Source organism: Condylura cristata, unplaced genomic scaffold (genome assembly GCF_000260355.1).
Source record: "Condylura cristata isolate star-nosed mole 26May11 unplaced genomic scaffold, ConCri1.0 scaffold00015, whole genome shotgun sequence".
Taxonomy (NCBI): Eukaryota; Metazoa; Chordata; class Mammalia; order Eulipotyphla; family Talpidae; genus Condylura; species Condylura cristata.
In genome coordinates this window covers 31,102,256-31,111,970 of record NW_004567116.1, presented here as the reverse complement: position 1 = coordinate 31,111,970, position 9,715 = coordinate 31,102,256, and the positions used below count along the sequence as shown (strand labels likewise).

Below are 9,715 nucleotides of genomic sequence, written 5' to 3'. Positions count from 1 at the left end.
CGCCGCAGGGGCTGCTGCCTAGTCGGCGGCGGCTGGGAATGCGGGGCCAGTGATCCGGCTCGTCCCGTATTGGGTCGCAGATGGCGCCGCGTGGCCAGAGGGCTGAGGCCCAGGCGGCCTCCTGTAGGCCCGAGTCCCGCCTTTTCCGTGCCCCAAGGCTGGCGTTCCTGGAGTTTTTGGGACAAGTTCTTGGGCGCCGCAGTCTCACTGTTCGCATTCATTGGTCTTTGAAATCAGGCCTTTCCCAGACCTGCTGACCACCTCTGATTGCAGCGTCTGGATCTTTTGTTCCCCGGCAGGGCCCAGTAGGCCCTAGAAAGGAGCAAATCTCAGATGTTTGTTGAATGAATGAGTAAACAGCTGACTGTGTTGCCGTTAGGCAGTAATAAGTGATAAACTCTTGTCGAGTCGGGCACACACTTAGCATCATGCACTTTGACCTTTCTGGGTGTCAGCTGTTGAGGACTTGCCAAAAAGATTTTCTCACCAGTGTGAACTGAGGTTATCTTACTTTATTTTTTTTCCAGGGACAGATTGTATGTAAATATTGTGTCCCAAAGGCACAATACACTTCCTGGCTCTTGGTTTGCAAAATGAAGTGACAGTTCCGAAGTAGCAATAGAGATATATGTGTAGATACAGATTACTTGGGGAAAAATGTTTTTCATCAATGGCTCAGTGGTTTGGGAACAACTTCTTTTGATGCTGAAATGTAAACTAAGTTATATGTTCTTATCTTAGGTTGTAACAAAGAATTTCAATACTGAGAATGAACAGACTGGACACAGAGTCCTGTTCTCTTTATTAAAGTCAAGAGCCAAACTCATCCCTAAAATTGATTTCCTTCAGTTTGGTTATTTCTAAAGCATTGCCTGTATTGTGTGTAGTTGGTAGCAAGTCATAAAGTTTCCTGCCTGGGAAAGTCTATTTCTAGACTTTCCTGTCAGCTGTTCCTGTGGCCTTCATGATATGGGCCTCTGCACATCTCAAAACTTCGGAAACTCATGGCTTATTAGGAGAGCTCACCTGCCCCTTTTCCAGCTCTTTAGAAAGTTTACTCTGAAGTACAGACTTGGGCTCGCTGTGGACCAGCCTTTTCATAGAAGTGTGATAGTGACCCTTTACCTTTTCCCAGTGAAGTAGCCTGTTTCCTGGAGTTGTCCTTTCATTCACCCAAACACATTGTTCTACCAACTGATCCTCAGAGAAATGGCTTTATGGCTCTTCAGTGTCAGTGTGAGGCCCTGCAGGAAACAGCCTATGAACTTGGTCTTTTGAAACAACTTCATGAAGGGCCAGTTTATGGGGGTGTGGGTAGGGTTAAGGGGAACCCTGAAGGGAATGCTGAGGCACTTGGGGACTAGCAACAGACAGGACCCGGAACTGTAGAGGACACGGCTGCTGTCAGAAAGGTGGAGCTCAAACAGGGAGACTGTAGCACAAGAGCCTGCTTGCCCACTGTCTGTCTCTTGTGCTTCTCATTGACTGGATTCAGTGTGAAGTGGTCAGGGTAGGGGACCTGGGTGCTGCCGTAGGCAGTACAGAGGCTAGGTCATAGTGGAGAGTGGGGCGAAGTGGAGAACAGCTAACAGAGCACAGTAACAGTCCTTTTTAGCCAAACCAGGTTAGAACAGGGCCGTGACTGCCTTTGTTCAAACATAGACCTCATGTTTTATTAATGCAGCTGAGACTGCTTTTCTTCATGTGCCAGCTTCATCACACTGTCATTCTCATTGAGCCTGCTATCAGCTTACTCAAAGACACTTTGTTTGTTGCCCCTAAAACACCCCCCATCTCTATCTGATTTACTCAATTGGGTTTTTGAAACCAAGCACGAGATCTTTTTATCCTTGGTAGCCTTAATTGTTAAATCCTGATTCTGTCATTCAGCCTAGTAACTATAGGGGATGGAAAAGGGTAAAGGAAGAACACGTGCTTCTTCTAAGGGAGTTGTCCTCATGGCTTACAGCTGCATGCTATGGTGTGTGGTAGCTCCAGAAACCCAGTCAAAGAAGGTAATGGCTTGGTCTGACATGACCTGTTGTCAGCGATTATATGCTGTGTCTCAGTAACGCAGGCTTCACCTGTCAAGGGGCCCCTGCCCATCACTTCAGTGACAAGAATAGCGCTTGCTCTGGATCCTGCGCTCTGCTTTGCAGAAACTCCTCCTTTTACTTTCCCCGCAGTGTTCTAGACCCTCCCACTCTTTTGGTTCCTCGAGGTCAGGGACGTTGGTATGTCCACCACTCCTCCGTGCTTCAGCATAGAATTCTCCTGAGTTTAAGGCCTCTCATTCATTCATTTGTTCCCTCTTGTGTCCCTCTGCAGGACATAGATTGGAAAAGCACAATGCATGCTAAGATGTTTAGGTTGATGACTTGGTATAAAAATGTCTTCCTAATAATACTACATACCTCATAGAATTAACCCACGTTTCATAGAAACACACTATCACCACTCCTGTGTTTTCATAAGAAAAAGAAGCATCAGCATGGCAAGGAGGATAGAGGTTGAAAGTAAGCCTTTAGGGCCAGATGCATTTGGGTTTGATTTCAGGTTTGACCCCTTATTACTGCTGTGACAGGACAAGTTCCCTCATCCTTCAAAGTCTGGTTTTTCATTGGGAAAATGGGAGTAAAACTCCTTCCTATGTGGAGGTTGTACAGCGTAAAGGACGTAAAGTATTTGATACACATGGCACAAATAATGGTAGCTGTTAACAGTTGCAGCCTAAGTTAGCTAGTCCTTAAAATTTATAAGGATAAAAATTTTTAAATTTATTATAGATTGCAGAGGACTGTAGTTTCTGTGAAGAGCCCAATAGTCCATAACTTCATGGAGACCAAGCAGCCCCACTTAATTCCTTCGGAAATAAGGGATCTTTTTTAGATACACTTATTTCCAATATTTCATCATTGGAAAGTACTTGGGCCCATGCTCCAGTGTGAGTGTTAAGTGACTCCTTTTTCTATGTGGATCCCTTTCGTGTTTCTAGTCCTCATCACATGGTATATATCCTCCCTGAGCTTCTGAGACCACTTTGTACCTTCATATCTGTCCTCACACCTGCCCATTCCAGGGACCCCTCTTAAATTGTCAGTAGAAGGCACCCCAAACTAGGTCAACAGCAACGATCCTCCCTCTATCATTTGCCCCTTTAGAGAAGTGCTACACTTCAGAGTAGCATGTTGTGTCCAGGCCTGAAAGTATCCAATGAGGGCTTTAACATAATTCTTATAGCAATATTAGTCCCTTTCCATCTTGGTTTTCACTGGCTGTCTAGGGTTGATGGGGGAAAGCCCCAATTCTGCACTGTTGAGAAATTCTTTCTCATTAATTTTATCCCATTATCTAAAGTGTCTCCTTTAAAACCTCTCCTTTAAAACCTCACCACACGGCCCTCCCTGGTGGCGCAGCGGGTTAAAGCACAGCACAAAGAAGCTTAAGCCACTTCCTCATGAGTTCGATCCCCGCCTGTCCCGGAGGAGATCCACATGGCGCGGCAGACCTCTCCTGACCCGCCCGCTGCTCCCCTCAGCAGTGTACTTCGTCAATCTGCCTGTTCTGTACCCCACTCTGTCTCTGGTGAATCCTCTCACCCTCTGCATCTCTGGCCTGTACCCCAGTTCTGTACGAATAAATAAATAAATCTTTAAAAAAAAAAAAAAAAAAAACCTCACCACACAAGCTCTACCTCGGGCCTTGAGATAAAGCATCTCAGCAGACCTCTCCTGTCTCGCCCTCTGCTCCCCACCACTCAGCAGTGTATTTCAGTAGATCAACCTGTTCTGTTCCCCACTCTATCTCTGGTGAATCTTCTCACCACCCTGCATAGATATCTGGCCTACACCCCAGTTCTTCCATGCCAAGAAAAATATAAAACACCCAGTATATGTTCCCCAGCTACTTAAAAGGTTGAGTGCTCCTCTTTGGTATGATTTGATTGGTTATTTTGGGGGTATGGGACTGCTCAACAAAAACTCTGTAGAAATCAATGTAATAACATGCTCAGACCTAAAAATCAGCCTACTAGATCGGGTCAAATGGGCGCATTCTACTTCCCAATAGCAGGGCAGACCTGCACCCGGCATGAGCTTGTCAGTGCCTCTCCCCACCCACACCCACGCCTCTCCTCGCAGATCCTGTTCTGTGCATTTGTCCTTCTCCCCTCTGTTCACTTCTACCTCCTCTCAGATTTGGCATAGCCTTTTCCCATACCCTAGTATTTTTCATTCTGCTCTTTCCTACTAGTTTTCAGACATGCTTGAATCTTTTCCATTTGCAAAAAATCTGATGCTGGTTTTCTCTTATTCACCAGAGGTCTTCACAGCATTGTCTTATCTCCTCGTCTTCAATTCACTATTCCCGTTATTTGTTGAGTGTCTACCAAGTAGTAGACACTATACTTGGTGCTAGGGATATGGCAGCAGTTGGGTGGGGGTGAGGTGTGTGTGTGTGTGTGGTGGGGGGAACAGACAGAAGTCCCTGTCTTCCTAGAAGTTGGATTCTAACAGGGGAGACATACTTAACAAGAATTATTAAATGATCTATTTTGTTAGAGTAGTGTTCTAGAGTGAAGTGAAACAGGAAGCAATTTAGTAAGATGAGGATGGTTGGCAACTACAAGATTGCTAGTGAAGTCCTCGCTGAGAAGGGTACATTTGAAGGAAGACCTGCAGGAAGCAGGCAGATTGAGAGAAATGTGAAATTCAGAGATGCTTGAGATGGAAAGAGCCGGCAAGGTGGTCACTGCCTGGAGCAGAGGGTAGGGCAGTTACATAGGCACTGGAGGCCCTTGTCAGGTAGGTTTTCACTCAGTAAGATGGGAAAGTTTGAAGGGTTTTGCACAGAGAAATACAGGTTTCTGCTGTTATCAAAAGTAGGACTGACTTGATTGGTATGATCTGATCGGTTATTTCTAAGGTCTGAAGCGTTCAACATTTTCCCATATAATTTAATGGTAATAGCACTGCAAGGCCCCCCAAGTAACTGACTAAACCATACCAAACAGGAACAATCTCCTTTTGGATAGTTGGGGATCTGTAATTTAACAGGCTCATTCTGGTGATGTTAAAGGACTGAGGGGCAGGGTAGAAACAAGAGGTAATGGTCCAGGTGAGAGGTGGTGGTGGTCTGGGGCTCAGTGCTAGTGGAGGGACTGAGTTTGACTTCAGGGTATAGTTGGATGATGATAGCAGAGAGGGTTTACTGAAAGATTGGATGGATAATGAGAGAATAGACCTGAAATGACTTTAGGGTTCTGTGATTGAACTGAAAAGATAAAGAATTCTGCAGGAAGAGCTGATCTGGGGAGAAATTAAAGGGGTTGAGCTTTGGACCTGTTCAGTTAGAGGTGTCTGTAGACCTTCCCAGTGGTGATGTTGAGTTCACAGTTGGCTTTTGGAGTCCCGTTCAGGGGAGGGGTCTGGAATGCTTTGGCCTGTGGTTATATTAAAGCCATGAAACTGAATAGCATCATCAAGGCAAGGAGCATGGTTGGAAGCCGAAGAATTACAAGGGTTGACTCCAGCACCCTTCCAGCATTTAGAAGTGAGGAGCTGAGGAGAAACCAGGGAGTCAACAGTGTGCTGGGAGGAAAGCCGGCAGTGGAATCATAGGAGGCCACTGGAAAATCCATTGTCTCCACCGGCTGAGGTTTCCAAAACCCACTGCCTCCTCTCCAATCCTGAGTCCACATAGGCTTTTGGTAGCACTTGATGTATTTTACTTTCTTATTCTTAAAAATTCTCTCTTCCTTTGACCTATACATGCTACATTTGTTTCCTGTTTTCTTACATCATTTTTTAGATCCCCTCTTGTCTATTTAACTTTCGGCAGCATTTCCTGGGATTTTTACTCCCCTGCTTTGCCCTGTTTCATGGCTTCAAAGACCATTTACCCAGTGATGATTCTTGATGACTCCCAAATCTCCATTGAGAGCTTTAACCATGTCCTGGAAGTGTCATTGGATCCTCAAGCTCAGCATACCCTCAGTGGAATCATTCTTGGTCCACTTAGAATCATTCTTGGTCCACTTGCTCAAATCTGCTTCTATTATTTTATTATATATATTTATATCATTCTTCATCTTGTACTTTTTTTTTTTTAACTCGGTTGTAATCCCCGTGAGTCCACCACGTCACCCATGTGCCATCACCATAGTCCCGTGTGTTCCTCCACCCCAGTTTTGATCCTGTTCCCCTCTCCTCCCCCCTAGAATGTCTCTGGTTTATAGTTGTTAGTTGGTGTTCATATAAACAGTGGAATATTACTCAGCAATCTGCAACTCTTCCACCATCCCAGGAGCTACCTAAGGTCAAAATGTTTCAGGCCTCTGTTTCAGAGCTCAGCAATGTTTTCTTAATGGGCCAGATCGTAAATATCTAACACTGGGCTGGCCTTCAGGCCTTCACTCAGCTCTCCCCTAGCTGCCACAGAACATAGTTGAATTGATGGTGTGGCTACATTCCAATAAGACTTTATTTTCAACTCAAATTTAAAGTTCACCCAAGTGTCATGTATCACAACTGCTCTTCCTTTGCTCCCTTTCAATCACTTAAGAATGTGAAGATGGTTCTTAGCATTTGAGTTGTACAAAAATAGATAGTAGGCTGGATATGGCCGGGGCAGTGTTGCATCCTTTCAGCCCCGTTTCTTCTCCTACATCCCATTATTTCTTACGAAGTCCTACTGATTGTACCGTCTAAATATCATTAATCCAGGCCTCCTAAGTGCCTTACATCAGTGTTTATTTTCTGCCTGAAATAGCAGTATTCCACCTCTCTGATCGCATTTTTGGTCCTTTCTGCATTCTGTCCACCCTACCCTACTATTCTTTGTTTTAAGAGAGAACATCTCCACAAGACAACCCAGCATGGCATTCAAGCCCTTCATAGTTGGTCATTAGTCTACCTTTTTGGTCTACACTTTTCTTTCTCTTTCAAGAAACCATGACAAAACATTGTTATTTCCTAAACACATCATGTTCTTTTAGATGTTTTTACTCTTGTGCATGTTATTCCATATTTCAGGAGCCAACTTCTTCCCTTTCTAGAACAAACTCCCGTTCAGTTGTTAAGGCCCAGCTCAGCTCTCCCCTTCTGCATGATGTTTTCCAGTGCTCCCCCAAGAGGAGGGAGATGCTTCCCTCTTTCTGTGCCACCACGCCCTGCCCACACCTCTGCTGCAGCACACTGCATCGCAGCCATCCGTGGATATGCAGGGCACTGTGGCGAGCCCTCCTGCCTGGCATAGTATTCAACACCTAATGATGTTGGGACTTCTGTGGAATGAATTTCCCCATGTTCACCTTGGTGAAAATAGCCCACCAATAACTGGTTGAGTAATCTTAGACAAGTCTCTTTCCCCTTACCCATCAAACATCAGGGGATTAAGATAAATAACCTTCTAGGGCCCCCGCAGCTCAGTGTTCTATGACTTCTGAGCTTCCATTTCACCAGGCTTCTTTCAAATTCAGTTTTATTGTCTATGTAGGGTGGTCTGGGAATGACATCACCACAAAGACCTCTTTCTTTCCTCTACTAATGAAGGCACCTCTGTGTCGGGAGGCAGAGATAGAAACCAGGATAAGTGGGCCCTGGCCCAAGGACACCTCCATATTAGGACTCAGTCTCCTTGTCTCATGGAATATCTCTATTTGGTTAACAAGCACAGTTCATAATTACGTTTTAGCCATTAGGGCAGAAGAGATGAAATTCTCCTGTAAACATTTGTAAGCATCTAAAATCTCTGCTCACTGTCATGGAAAAGAGAACAAACACATTGGGGGAAAGCTCGACAATTCAGTAACAAAATACTTCTTGAACACTTTGAAAGATAAACTAAAAATGCTTTCAAAAAAGAGGTAAGCATTCTGTGGAGTTTTCCAGATGTCCTGCAGAGTGTCATCAGTAGGAAAACCGAATGAGAGCCTGGCCTGGGGACCAGTGCACCCACGGTAGAGATCCCTCATCCCCTCCCTGTCGTCCGGGTCGTCCCCAGGCGGGCAGGACTTGTGTATGTTCTGCTCCTAGTTGCATCCCTGGTGCCTGGCACAGCACTAAACAGCTGCTCTGCAGAATGGTCCTTAACCAGCTGCCAGAATCCTCACTGGCGTCTCATCCCCCCCAACCCCCACCCCAGGGAGAGCCTGTTACTTCAAACTCTGCCCTAGCCTGGGGCGGCAAGTCGTCTTCTCCCCTGAACATATCCAGGCTTCCACTCAGCCCTGTGCGCATGCCTGTGTGTGTGCACATGTAGATGTGTCTATGCATGTGAAGACAATGTCCCTTGGTCCCATTAGTTGGCAGACAAACTAAAGGTTTGGGGGAGATGAGCAACATGCAGACCAAAATGCTAGAAGACATTCAGAATTTCCTTTAATTCTCCAAAGTTTTGTCTTGTCCCTCACATCCTTCCCCCACTCTCCTATTCCAAGCCTATTCCTTCTTGCCCAGCTTCATTTACACACTGAGTGTGGAGCTGGAAACGTGCCCAAGGCAGGGCCACTGTGACTGCTGGTTGGCAAGATAGCTCCATCACTATTCCCCTGGCCAAGACAAAGAAGCCACCTCCAGGAGAACAAGGCTCCGTTCCGTGCCTTACCTTTGCTGAGCATGGCCTCCCACCTGTTCAGTTAATGGTTCATTTCAGGCCTGGGACAGATGTTTGTCTGGTGGCATATCACTGTAGGAGCCACTTCAAATCTTGTTTTTCTCACATTCACTAAGGGATGATACTGTGTGACGGCAACATATCAGCTTGCCAAAACCTTAAGTGACCAACTTTATCACTAGTGCCATCATTGTCCCAACCGTTCTTAGAAATACTAAGTCACAGGTGGAAGCAGTGACTATAATCAGTTTAAGTAGAAATTTTCTTAAGAACTGTATCCTTTTTTGTTGGAAAGAACAATAAATCACTTTGCAGCTGATAGTTTTCAATAAAAGGTTTTTTCCCTGTTATAAAATTAACCTATACTTAGGGGATTTATGGGAAAATGGAAAGAAAACAATCATGCAGAGTTTCAACTCCCCAAGGCAATCATTTAGAATTTTGTCTTTTGCTTTCTACTTCATTATATGTATTTTATTTCATTTTTATAACTGAGTATATACCATGTGTATATACATAAATATTCTTTTTCAATTATTTTAATTAAACACTGTATAGATTTCTTATCTCAAACAGTTTGTGTCACACCACACTCATCACCCAATACCCAGTTGCCAATCAACTGACTCCCTCTACCTGTTCCATGTCCCCACCTTGTTCCCCTGTGGTCACCATCCTTCTGTTACCAGAATCCAAGTTTGCTTTCATTTTCATCCGAGTTTGCTTTGTTAGTTTGTATTACTCAGGGGCATGAAATCATTCTATATTTATTTTTCTTTCTGACTTATTTTCACTTAGCATATAATCCCTTCAAGGTCCATTCATATTGCATATGGTAAGATTTCATATTTTTTTTTGTCTTTAGAAATTGTTGAAAAGATTTATTTATGCATACAGAACTGGGGTACAGGCCAGAGTCACAGGGACCATGAGAGGATTCACTAGAGACAGAGTAGGGAGCAGAACAGGCAGATAGACGAAGTACACTGCTGAGGGGTGCAGCGGGCAGGTCAGGAGAGGTCTGGCGGGCCATGGGGGTCAGCTCTGGGGTGGGGATCAAACTCATACCAAGTGGCTGCAGCTAGCAGTGCTCCTTCCTAAC

The 9,715-nt window shown here is 44.9% G+C and overlaps 1 protein-coding gene across 1 annotated transcript in view; it reads left to right on the top strand.

Annotated features, from left to right (window-relative positions):
• The window catches only part of PARVA (parvin, alpha), a 138,055-nt gene that overhangs the window by 457 nt on the left and 127,883 nt on the right, over positions 1–9,715 (top strand). The gene's annotated exons all lie outside the window — the stretch shown is intronic.